The sequence below is a fragment of the Neomonachus schauinslandi genome, chromosome 2, assembly GCF_002201575.2.
Source record: "Neomonachus schauinslandi chromosome 2, ASM220157v2, whole genome shotgun sequence".
Taxonomy (NCBI): domain Eukaryota; kingdom Metazoa; phylum Chordata; class Mammalia; order Carnivora; family Phocidae; genus Neomonachus; species Neomonachus schauinslandi.
Genome location: NC_058404.1, coordinates 58,440,286 through 58,453,174, shown reverse-complemented (window position 1 = coordinate 58,453,174; position 12,889 = coordinate 58,440,286).

The following is a 12,889-nucleotide window of genomic DNA, read 5'->3' as shown; positions in this document are numbered from 1 at the left end:
GGACTAAGCTTGAAAGGGGAGTACCCAGCCCATCTTTAGGAATCTGTTACATGAATATTACATTTAATTACATTAAAAGCCCACTATTGCTTATTGCCCATAAGAGACATGGTAGGTAATAAGTTCACTCCGAGCAGAACTACCTGTCATCCCTTAGCCCTTTACCAACTTGTAATTCATCTGGCACTGGGCCCCCATTCCTCAGGGTACCTGAAGAGCAGGAGAACCAAAGAGATTTCTGGAGATGGTAGTATTACAAAAGAGCCCCAAAATAGGCATCCATAGGAAAATCACACTCCTTCTCCCCCTGCCTCACACTCATTTTATAGCTTGAAGGTCAGCATTTTGAAGTCACTGTGTACTCTTTTTGGAACTAGGGTGGTTTTCTTTTAAAGGTCTTAACCTGGATTTCTGTCTTTTATCTTTGCCCGTATTTACCCTCACACTATTTTTCTTGAGAGTGTTACTTGCCTCCCTTTCATAATATTATGGGAAGACTCATGAGAAGACTAATGGGGAAATGAGGAACCAAAGCCATTATGGGAAAAATCTGAGAGACTTCTCAGATGCAAGCCCGGCTGTAGCCCTCCAGATCCCATTCCTGTTCACCTGACTTCCAGGACAGTTCCCAAAGACCACATGCTTCAGGGGTTGGATTGATTTATTTCTTATACGATTTGGGCTCAGGCATAGGCTTCTTGTAAATAGTAGTTGTTGTCTAACCTAAAATATTAAAAATGTGGTCTGACAGGCAAATCAGGAACATGGAAGTTACACAATTCAAGGATCACTGGCTCTTTGATGCCAGCATGTGGTACCAAAACACACCTTTTTCAGTTTGTGAGATCTACTTACAAAGGCATTTGGGTTTTTAAGAAACGACACTGAGAGGGCGCCTGGGTGGCTCAGTTGGTTAAGCGACTGCCTTCGGCTCAGGTCATGATCCTGGAGTCCCGGGATCGAGTCCCGCATCGGGCTCCCTGCTCGGCAGGGAGTCTGCTTCTCCCTCTGACCCTCCTCCCTCTCATGCTCTCTGTCTCTCATTCTCTCTCTCTCAAATAAATAAATAAATAAAATCTTTAAAAAAAAAAATAAAAAAAAGAAACGACACTGAGAAAGTAGTATTGGCAGTTTCAGAGAGCCTGCTGCGTTACCAGATCCCTTCTTGGGTTTCCCTTGCTCAACCTCCCCGGCTTCCCCCAGAGCCCCGCCTGCCCCCGGCTCCACCAGGGGCTCACTTGCTGTAGGAGAAGGTCACAGTCTAAGTGGCCCTCTTGTCAGGCAGTGCTTAGGGGCCAGGAGGCTCATGTCCAAACACAGGGTGCTGGGGGTCTTCTGGGTGCTCAGGGTTACCCTGGGTCAGGAGCGTTGTGTCCTGCTTCGTGTTCCAGCTCTTTCTTGGCCCCTGTCTTCTGTCATCGGGGTTGAGGGTGATGAAAGAATATAGTTAGTAGTCTTCTGCCACTTCCCTTAGCTACCCCCCCCCCCGCCCCAATCTCCCAATTCCCTATGGTGGCACCAGCTGGAAGCCTGGTGTTGGGGCTGAAATGACTCTCCCCCTTGCTCTTATCATCTCTGCTTCACCAAGCGTATAGGCTGATGACCTGCTGGTTTTTAGTGCTGAGGCACTGTTACCCCTGACGCAGTCCTAGTAAAGGTATCTGGCATCCAATGGATCACTCGGGGATTTCCTCAGAGCTCCTCAAATGCCAGTAGGACCCTCAGAGCCACACCTCCATCTGGAGTGGTGGTTAGAGCTGTGAGTTCCTTAGAAGGTCTAGAGGTGGGGCCATGGAGTGATAGGAAACGGGAATTTAGGAAGGGGGTCTGTATATCTTCACTTCGTACTCTTTATCAACTGGAAGCAACTTTTTTTTTTTTTTAAAGATTTTATTTATTTATTTGAGAGAGCGAGAATGAGAGAGAGTACATGAGAGGGGGGAGGGTCAGAGGGAGAAGCAGGCTCCTCGCTGAGCAGGGAGCCCGATGCGGGACTCGATCCCGGGACTCCAGGATCATGACCTGAGCTGAAGGCAGTCGCTTAACCAACTGAGCCACCCAGACACCCTGGAAGCGACTTTTTAATGGAATAATTATCTTTAATATCTGTAAGTGCATATTGATAAGTTTAGAGTGAGATTATTTTTTATTTGTTGCATTAACTATCAAGCTGTGTCATCCTAAACATTAAGGTGATGTGGCCCACCAGCATACCTATGAGGGCATGGTAAATTGAGTAATGTTTTATGAGTTTCAGTATGATTGGCTCTTAATGTCATCACAATAATTAGCCATATAATTCCTGAGTTTGAGAATGAATTAGATGTAGTATTTTGGATCAGTGAAACTAATATTGCAGTAAGAGGGAAAATCAAGTCTAATGCATACATTTTTAATTTATTACAAAATAGATATGCCAGATTTGTCTTCAATTTGGGGACATTGCATAATTTATAGTGACAGTTCATTTACAAAGGAACTAGGGTGCCTTTTTTTTTGTTAGCTATCAAACAAATTGGAGAGTGACTCTTATCCCATGAGTTATTTATAGTGGAAGATTAATAAAACCATTAAGCATGATGAATGAATTTTCAGTGACAGGCCTACAGCAAGAATAAATACCAGCAACAGTAAAAATATAATGAATTTTACATTTTTAATCAGTCTAAAAAATTTTCCTAAACGTCAAATGAAGTGATTTCATTTTTATCTGGTACAACATTAAAACTGTTTTATTGTGCAAGCTACATTTTTTTTTAAGATTTATTTATTTATTTATTAGAGAGAGAGCATGAGAGAGGGGAAGGGCAGAGGGAGAAGCAGACTCCCCGCCGAGCAGGGAGCCCGATGTGGGACTCGATCCAGGGACTCCAGGATCATGACCTGAGCCGAAGGCAGTCGCTTAACCAACTGAGCCACCCAGGCGCCCTGCAAGCTACATTTAACAGGCATTTCTTATCCACCCAAACTAGTTAAAACTCTGGAGGATAGAGGCCACGGCTCATGTTCTTACAGGCTCTGCATCCAGGGTATTATCCTGCACATAGTGGGTGTTTGCTAAATATCTGTTGAATAAAATATGAGCTTAATAGTGACTTATACAGTTTTCAAATAAACTAGTCTATATTAGGAAAGGAGATATATGGAGAATAGGCAATGACTTCATTTTGAATGGTTGCTTGCCTTAAGAAAAAAAAAGAATGATTATTTAGTTAGAAGCAAGTTGCTACTTGGGGAGGTGGCTTCTCTTGTAGAGTTGGGTTCTAAAATTAGTATATAGTAAGACTTAATCTAGAAAATGCCTTCCAGCACGTGATGTGATGAGCACTGGGTATTATATGCACCTGATAAATTACTGAACACTACATCTGAAACTAATGATGTACTCTATGTGGCTAATTGAATTTAAATAAGAAAAAAGAAAATCCCTTCCATTAACCATAAAATTTAACATACCTGTTTGAGTATATAACCTATTTCCAAAGGGAGGGATGAAAGGAAATTCTCTATGTAAATATCTGGGCATCAGATCCATCTGTTTTGAAGATACCTATCAAATTCCCAGGTGAATGGAGCCTATGGGGAGACTTGCAAAGGTTCCTGCTTGCCCACAGGGTTGGCTCCATTCTGGCTTAATATTAAATCTCTATAACTGTAATACCTAAGGAATGCATGATACTATGAGGATTAAATATAATAAGGATTCATATATTCTGTATCTTATAGGGATCGGATGCTGAAGTCAGAGACTCCACTGCCCTTTGCCCTATAAGTAGGGGTTTTGTTATGTGAAGGGACACTGGGAGTCCGTGGCAGTTCTTTGATTCAGTCAAATTACTTGAGAGTTGCTGTGGCCACATTGGAGTGGGGTTGCACAGAGAGGTTTTAATCCAGTTTGGACTGTTTGATGAAGGCCTAATTGGTTGATTACTGGTCTCAGATCACAACATACTACAGCATGCCAGGAAAACCAAGATATCATTTATGTTTGGAATTTGATTTCACCTTGTTCTGGATTTTGGAGGAGTCTGTCCAGTGTTTCACGATGGTCACAAGAGCACTGATACTAGGCATATTGTTGATAAAAGCTGAATGATGGAGAGCATGGAGTTCATGAGCTCCACGAATCTTTGTGCTCTTCTCATTTAATTACACTTAACATTTCCAGCCCAAAGTGGAATGTAATGAGGCCCTTTCCAACAGGCCTGGTGTTCGATGGGGGCAGAGTAGCTGGACCTCCAGAGATGGAGTTGCTTGGAAATAAGAGTCTTCTATATCCTGCCTCTCTGGCCAGCCTGCCACGAATGCTACTTTCCTCCCAGCCGTGTAGCCTACCTACCACGCGAGTTCCACCTCATTTACAAAATGTGTGTACTGATCCTTCCTTTGAGTGCTTGTGATCTGGTGTAAGAAAGTGCTGACTGGGGGCGCCTGGGTGGCTCAGTCGGCTAAGCGGCTGCCTTCGGCTCAGGTCATGATCCCAGGGTCCTGGGATCGAGCCCCGCATCGGGCTCCCTGCTCAGCGGGAAGCCTGCTTCTCCCTCTCCCTCTGCCTGCCACTCTGCCTACTTGTGCTGTCTCTCTCTCTCTCTGTCAAATAAATAAATAAAATCTTTAAAAAAAAAAAATGCCTCCTTTCTCTTTAAAAAAAAAAAGTGCTGACTGCCTATGGTGTTTACCTGTGGCCGAGAAGCTCTATACACAAACGTGCACAGCATCCCGTTGCTATTGAGGTGGCAGGTGCCCTACTGTCTTAGCCCAAAGTACAGGCTCAAAACCCACTGAGGTGAGTTCTGCTGGGTTTGGGTGCTATGCGCAGATGAGTAATTTACGTGAGAGAGGACCTCAAAAGGGGAGCAGAACTGGATAGATCCTGTGTGTGTGCTATGGACTGAGTTATGTCCTCCCCAGATTCATATGTTGAAACCCTAACCCCCAACGTGATGGTGTTAGGAGTGGGGTTAGAAAGTAGTTAGGTCCTAAAGGTAGGGTCCTGCTGGGATTAGCGCTTTTACAAGAAGAGACTCAAGAAGATCTTTCTCCTTGCCATGGGAGGACACAGCCAGAAGGCAGTCTTCTGCAGCCAGGAAGAAACTCTTACCAGAACCTGACCGTGTTGGCACCCTGGTCTCAGACTTCTAGCTGCCAGATTGTGAGCAATAAATGTCTGTTGTTTAAATTGCCTAGACTATCGTATTTTGTTATAGTAACCAGAGCTAAGACCATGTATTTCCAGAAAACGTTTGTCTAGAACATTGTGTCATCCTTCAGTGTAATAGTCTTACGCTGACTCATGTCTCCTTATATGGAAGAATCAGCTTACAGCAGGGCAAATGAGTGACAATTTCAGAGGCGGCCAACATTAGTGTCACGCTAATGCAATGTGCTGCTAGCATGAGGGCCTGAGAAGTTTTATTTTTTGTAAGGATGCAATTAAATGATTAATCTTTCGGGAGAGGGCGGCTGTGTTGCCATGCAGTTTGAATGTGGTTTGCATGGGATTGGGTTTTGAATGCAACTGTACCATATGTTCGTTTTTCGAAGAAATGGTTCTGGTTTTTTGTTTGTTTATTTTGAGACTCTTTAAGATAATTCAAAACATCTCTTACTGAAAAGGTCTATGATCATTTGCTCTCACTGAAATTCTTGGATTCTGTTTGTTTTCTTTAAAAATTTTCTAAAAAATCAATTTGTTACAAATTTTAAATGTTGTCAGTCATCCCCCACCCCTGCCTCTTTTCTGGAATTGCAGTTCTCTGTGTAAAAAAATTTGTAAGGAGTTGTAGTGCTTGAATGCTTATTTCATAGAAAAAAATGATTCACTCAATTCATTTTTATTTCTCCTATTTTTAGCCTCTCCTTGTTCTTCTGTTATATATTTGGCTCTTATAGTTTTTTCTGTCTCTTTTAGAAGTTCTGTCACCTTTAGAGTATGTACAGTAACAAGTTAGAAATACACACAAAACATTTTCCACAAAGTGAATTTTCCTGCATGAGGAGTTTATTGTGTTACTGAGTCTGTTTTAGGGAAATGTAATCAGCAGATAATAAGAATGAGAAATGGGAACATTTCCCCCCCCTTCTCTCTACTATTCCCACTGATCAATTTACTTTTGGTTATCTGCTATGTGTAAAAGGCAACATGATAGCTGATAAAACTTATTTCAGAGTTTGAAAGCACACATCATTCTAATAGCACAGATGGGCATATGTTTCCACTAGGTATCTGGGAAAACCTGACAATTCCATAAAAATAGACTTTATGGAATGGGTAGCTACCCTGTCCATTTCAGATCATAGAGTTTCAATGTACATGTTGGCCAGGTGTTTTTATTTTAAGTCACCTCAAGTCCTTTTCAGAAATGGGGATGTCAGTTAATAAATAAGTCACCAAATAAGCAGAGAGATATGGACGGTTTTTTATTTTGTTTTGTTTTGTTTTGTTCTGTTTTTCAGAATCAGCACAGTACAGCCACCAAAGGTGGAGAGTCGTAGATGTGTGGATCAGGGTCAGGAGCATTCTGGATCATTTTTCGGGTTGGCAGTGGAGCTGAAAGCCCAGTTCTGCCATGCAAGGTAGTCTGTCTGCCAACCTATAAGCCATGAGAAAAAGAACAAGAAGAGTCAAGGAGCGCAGTGTGAATACCTCGCATCCGGCTGATGTGGCAAACAAGCAGATGATTGATAGAGCAGGGGCACGGCCCGCCCTCCCCATGATGGGAACCCAGAGAGGAGCCTCATCCGGCCCCTTTTCCTGTTTCACGGGCCTCCACCAGCAGCCGCACTTGATTTCAAGTTGGCAAAAGAAGATTGACCCAGAGTCTCTGGATGTATACAGCCTCTGCTTGCAACAGTTTGTCCCCTGCTCTGATATTCCAATAGACGGCTACATCTGGATACTCCTACTGGATTTCACTGTATCCGTTTGTACCTGTACAACACTGAGTCAAGGTAGTGAATTCTGGTTGATGTGCGTGGTTAGTTTGCTCTAGGGTAGCTGTAATAAAGTACCACAAATTGAGTGGCTTAAATAGAAACTAGTGTCATAGTTCTGGAGGCGAGAAGTCTGAGATCAAGGTGTCAGCAAGCCGTGCTCCCTCTGAAGGCCTTAGGGAGGGATCTGTTCCAGGCCCCTCTGTCCTGGCTTCTGGTAGTTTACTGGCTTGTGGCAGCCTCACTCCAGTCTTCACATGGTGTTCTCCCTGGGGTGTGTCTGTGTCCAAATGTCCCCTTTTGATAAGCACACCAGTCATTGTGACCACGCTACTCCATTGTGACCTCATCTTAAGTAATTGCATCTGCAACCACCCAGTTTCCAAATAAGGTCACATTCTGAGGTAACTGAAGTTAGGACTTCAACATATGAATTTGGGGCGGGGGGGGGGGGACAAAATTTGGCCCATAACAGTGCAGTTGGCATGGAGAAAATCAGCTTACGGAGGGTTAGCACAGTAGGATCCTAGAAGATTAATTATTAGATACAAACTTCGTAGAAGATTAGTGAGCAGTAAAGAGCACATGATTTTAAAAATTAAATTAGGTGAAGTGTCTCCCAAATGTTCTATAATAATTAAAGCTCTTTTATATTTTCTCATATCTCTCTCCCAACCCAAACGGCCCTTCTTTCTCTGAATCTCTGCCATCATCCCAGCTCCAGCTCACCTTTATTGCTGTCAGGAGATCTTCCTTAGCTATTCGCACCCGCACTTGTCCAGCTCTGCACTTGTCACCTGCACCCCCAGCCTTCCGTGACTTGGTCCATTCTGTCTCCTGACTTTTCTTAGCCGACATTTGAAATGTACGCACCCCCTTATGTTTTTATCATGCCATGAGTTTCTTAGACGCCTGGCATTTGTAGATTGAACATTTTCTGGTTCTGTAAGTAAAGGGGACTCAGATACCTAGGCCTGTGAAGCTTTTCTGAGATACAAATTGTAATCACCTGAATTTTGAAGAGTGGCTGCGTGAATGTGTGAAGGTCGGGCTCAGGTGTGAGGTGCTAATGAGTAACTCAGTTAAGGAGTGCCTAGCTGACCATTCCTTACTCAAAAGTCAAACCAGCTGCCGTGTTGCACTTTGATAATGTAAGCCTTTTGAAGGCAATGTATATGCAATCATATATTTTGGAATTTTAGAAGGTTCCCAGAAACATAAGATTCCATTGGTCTTGTCTCTGTAATATGGTTATATGCTCCTCAAAGGCAGGAAACTTCTCTTTTCCTTCTTAGTGCCCAACAGACTTCTGGGGGAAGGCATGCTTATTAACTTATTACATTAGTTAGTGAAGCCAGAAGTTGTCGTAATGTAAATAAGGTAAAGAAAGAAATATTCTTTTCAATAAAGCAAAATGTGTTATCTTACTCTGCTAGACTCAACATATATTTTAAGAGTAAGCATAAATTTACCATGGTTATCTGATGGGGTTTGCCATTTTAACTTTGAATAGTATGTGAAATATACTTTTAAATGTAGAATAAATGAAAACTTTAAACATTTTTTAAAAAATTAAGTGAAACAGGAGTATGCAATATAAAATTGTACAAGCCTCACATAGGAAGACAGAATATATTAAATATCTTAGTGGGAAATCAATAATTAAATATATCATTTCCCCCACTATAATTTAGAATGGTCTAGACATTGTACTTTGTGTCTAGTGTGTGGAAATGTCTTGATGATGAATTCACTTAATACCTACATGTATTATCTTATGTTCTTGCAGTTAATTGAATGAACACATTTAGTCAACATTAGCCATGAAGTTACAGGACATAGTATGATTAAATCATGTTGTATTCCTAATTCCTGCTAAGTATGAGATATATTTGAATTTTTGTAATGATATTACCTAGATTCGAAAGTTTACTGTAATCCTTCCGCAAGGTTTTTAAGACATCATCATGAGGTAAGCCTGCCACCTGCTGGTCAAGATTTGTCACTTCATTTTACATTTTAAATAAATTTGGCATTTTTCATTACAACATAGTAGTGTAATACAATATGAAGCAATTCTGCATACCAACTTTTGAGATTTCCTAGGTTGTCACAAATTATTGAAGCCTGTACATTCTGACAGTTGTCATCCCCACGAGGCTTTCATGTTGATTCTTCCCTCTTGATGACCATTGATAATAAATCTACAGCGGTCTATTTCTGAGTCTTTGACATAATCTGAGTTCGATTCTGGCTTCTTTCTCTTGAGCCATTGTGTGCCAAGAATCTAGCTATAGGTGAGAGGTCCCTAAATGCTGAAAACCTCCTGCAGAATTGCACTCCTCTGCCTCTTCTTTTTCTGATCACTCTTGCACAAACATACTGGTAATGCTTCTGTGTCGCCTTGTGGGACCCCAGCCTGCAGCTGCCCCCATTCATCTGGCTGGCCCTGAGCCAGCCTTGGGGTCATTCATCACTCAGGCCATCCAGAAACTCGGTTTCCTCATTTGTAAAATAGGGCTAATAATTCTGCTTCCAGTTGTTTTGAGCATTAAATTAGGCGAAAGCATTAAATTAGTGAAAAGCACTTAGCTTCATCATTATTATTCATTAACCTGGTAAGATTTTACTGTATGTCTATTATCAGTAGTTAGGAGATTCACCAAGATTTAACACTATGACTTTTCACCTCAGCTATATTGTCATATCCATTTTTTTATCCTTGTTTTCTTCCCTTTTGTACTTTGGAGACCCCCTTCTTTGGCAGATGGACTTTGCAACCCCAGGGACTAGAAATTGAGCACATCACCATTACCATGACAGAAATCATCTGGAGGCTGGAGAGAAATGCCCCCGTGGGCCCTCCAAACATTTGAAGATTCTCTAGCTTTACTTGTATGTTAATTAGTCTGCACTCATTAAACCTAACTTTGTATTTGCTAGAAAGAGGGGATAATCATTATGACTACTTCAGTAAAGGAGAGCAAGTGAGGTAATTAGTTCAATAAATGTTAATTAAGTGCTTCTGGGTACAGAGGATCAGAAGCAGTTCACAAAAATCTCTCGGCGTTTTAATTCCAATAACAGGTTAACACTCTTTATAAAATGTCACATTTGGATTTCCCAAGGATTCTTTTTTACCTTTTTAGGTCTTACAGGCTTCAAGTGCCTGACATTTCTCATCTTTCCCTTCTCTCCTCAGTAGAGTTGACAGGTGTATCTGTTAGACGGATCTTTGGCTCTCCTGCATAAACAGTGCTCACAGTATAAATTAAGCCCTTGGCAATCACGTTCATCTTTTTAAATGCAGTGTTTAGCAAGTTCCTACTACATGGGAAGTGTTCCATAAACATTTATTTTAATTATTGAAAAGGATTTTGAAGTTGTCAAGGTACTATTTAATTTGAAAATGCTCAGTAATTGGAGTTTGGGAACAACAGACAGCATGTGCATCATTTGATGGTGTTGGGGTGAAGAGAAGGTGGAGCAATGTCTGGGAACTGAGACTGACACCCAAGAACTTGTATGTGTCTACCGTTTGTTTTTCTTAGACCTGAGCCCCTTGGAACTCAGAGTCAGCCCCAGGCCACGGCAGGTTGGTAGTTGAAACAGAGAGATGAGATGTTGATAATAATTTTATTTTTATTTATTAGAGAAGGAGTGCATGTTCATTTCAGCTAATCAATAAAAAGATATAAGGGACAAAACCTCACCTGTGATTACATGACCCAGAGATATTGCTTGCCCACCTCTTCATGTAAGTCACCAGGCTTTTTACAACGAACACAGCTGTGTGCAATTCTTTCCCTGTCATTCTTTCTAAAACCCACTCCAGTCAGGCTTAAAAAAAAAAACCCTTCCACTTCACAGAACTGCTTTTGTCCAGGTCACCGGTGACCTCGTGATCCAGTGGGTCAGTTCTCAGCCGTCAGCTAAAAACTGACCCGTCAGCAGCACTTGGCATGGGTGGCCCATTCTCTCCTCCTTGCTGCTCTTTGTCTTCTGGCTTCCGGAGTGTGAGGCTGGCTTGGATGTTTCTGCTTCATTGGTTCCTTCTCAGCCGATATGGCCTCTTTTTTCCTGCAGCCTGTCCAGGTTGGTTTGCTTCAGGCTTGGTTCTTGAACTTTTCTCTCTCTTCATTCGGTGATCATTCAAGCTCAAGGTTTAAATGCTGTCATTTGCTGATGACCCCCAAATCTCATCTCCAGCCCCAACTTCCCCACCAAATTCCAGACTGACATTTCCAACTGCCCACTGCCCATCTCCATTTGCATGTTTTATCTGTCAGGAAAACAGAAGACTATGTGTGCTGATTATGAATTGGAAGTTTAAATGATGGTTAGAAGGCCATTGGTTAGAAGAAAGGACAAAAAATTGTCACTTGTGTTTCAGCCTGCAGCAAGCACAGGTCTGGAAGCTATCACAGATTTCAGGATCCTCCCACCAGCTCCTTCAGGCAACAGTCAGTAAAGTCCTGAAGCTACTGTGAATAACAAGCACCTATCCCCAGGTGAGCATTTTTCAGAAAGCTCAAACAGAAGCCACTTGGAACATCTCTCATTGGCTAACTAATGGAGAAGGGGATTCTGGGAAGTGTAGTCCTGGCTTCTGGGCAGATACTTCAGCAGAGGGTGCCAGTGATGATAATTTGAAAATAATCTAGCACAAATGTTTGGTAAACGGCTCAAAAATAACACATCCAAAGCTAAATTCCAATTCTTTTCAAACCAGCCTTCATCCTCTGCTTTCATTTTTGTTATTGTCAACTCCATCTCCCAGTTGCTTAGACCCCAAACTTTGGTTTTTGATTCCTGTCTTCACACCTCACATTCAGTCCATTAGGAAATCCTGTTGGCTCCGTCTTTGGAAATCTGGGCACTAACTTCTCCTAGCCGCCTATTCTGCTTGTTCTTGGGTCTTAACCACCGTCCTCTCTTGCCTGGATTACTGCACTAACCTTTAAACAGCCTCTCTACTCCCCCCCATTTCAGCAGCCAGAGCCATCCTCTCAAAAAGGAGATCATCTCTCTCTTTGGTGACATTCCTGCAATGGCCCCCATCCCTCATGGAGTGAAAGCTGAAGTTCCCACAACGGCAGCAGGGACTATGGCTGCCACAGCCTCCTCTCCTAATGTACTCCCTCTTGTTTGCTTTGCTGCATCCACACTGGTCTCCTCACTGTTCCTTGACAGGAAAGGCTACAACATGCTTCGGGGGCTTGCTGCTCTGTCAGATACCCGCTTGGCTAATTCTCTGGTTGTAGGATCCAGATAATCCTTCTCCAAAGATTAGGCTAAGCTCCCTATTTAAAACTGCAGCATGGGGGTGCCCTAGGTGTCTCAGTCGGTTGAGCATCAACTCTTGGTTTTGGCTGGGGTGATGATCTCACAGGAGGAGCCCCACATTGGCTTCACGCTCACCGAAGAGTCTGCTTGGGATTCTCTCTCTCCCTCTGTCCCTCCCCACTGCTTGCATTCTCTCTCTCTCTCTAATAAATAAATCTTAAAAAAACAACAACTGCAGCATGCCTCTCCCAGCACTCTTAAATCCTCATCTACCAACCCCCTGCACCCCCCTGCCCATGGCCCTTTTTGCCTTCTAACATACTGTAAAATGTTCTTATTTATTATGTTTATTACTTATGGCCAGTCTCCCATGCTGGAATGTAAGCTCCACAATAATGGGGATCTTTATTCACTGGTATCACAAACCCTTAGAACTGTGCCTAGAAATATGGGCACATTTAATATTGGTTTTATATATATATTTATATATATATATTAGTTACATATATGGGTATATCCTTTTGTCAAGCAAAAACAGCAAGATCATGTTGTATAAATTGTTCTATAAAACTTTTTGCATAATATTTCTTGAAGATTTTTCTATGTCAATAGATATATAGCTCAAATACTTTTTTGTATCTACACTGTTTGCCACTGTCTGGCAATTTTC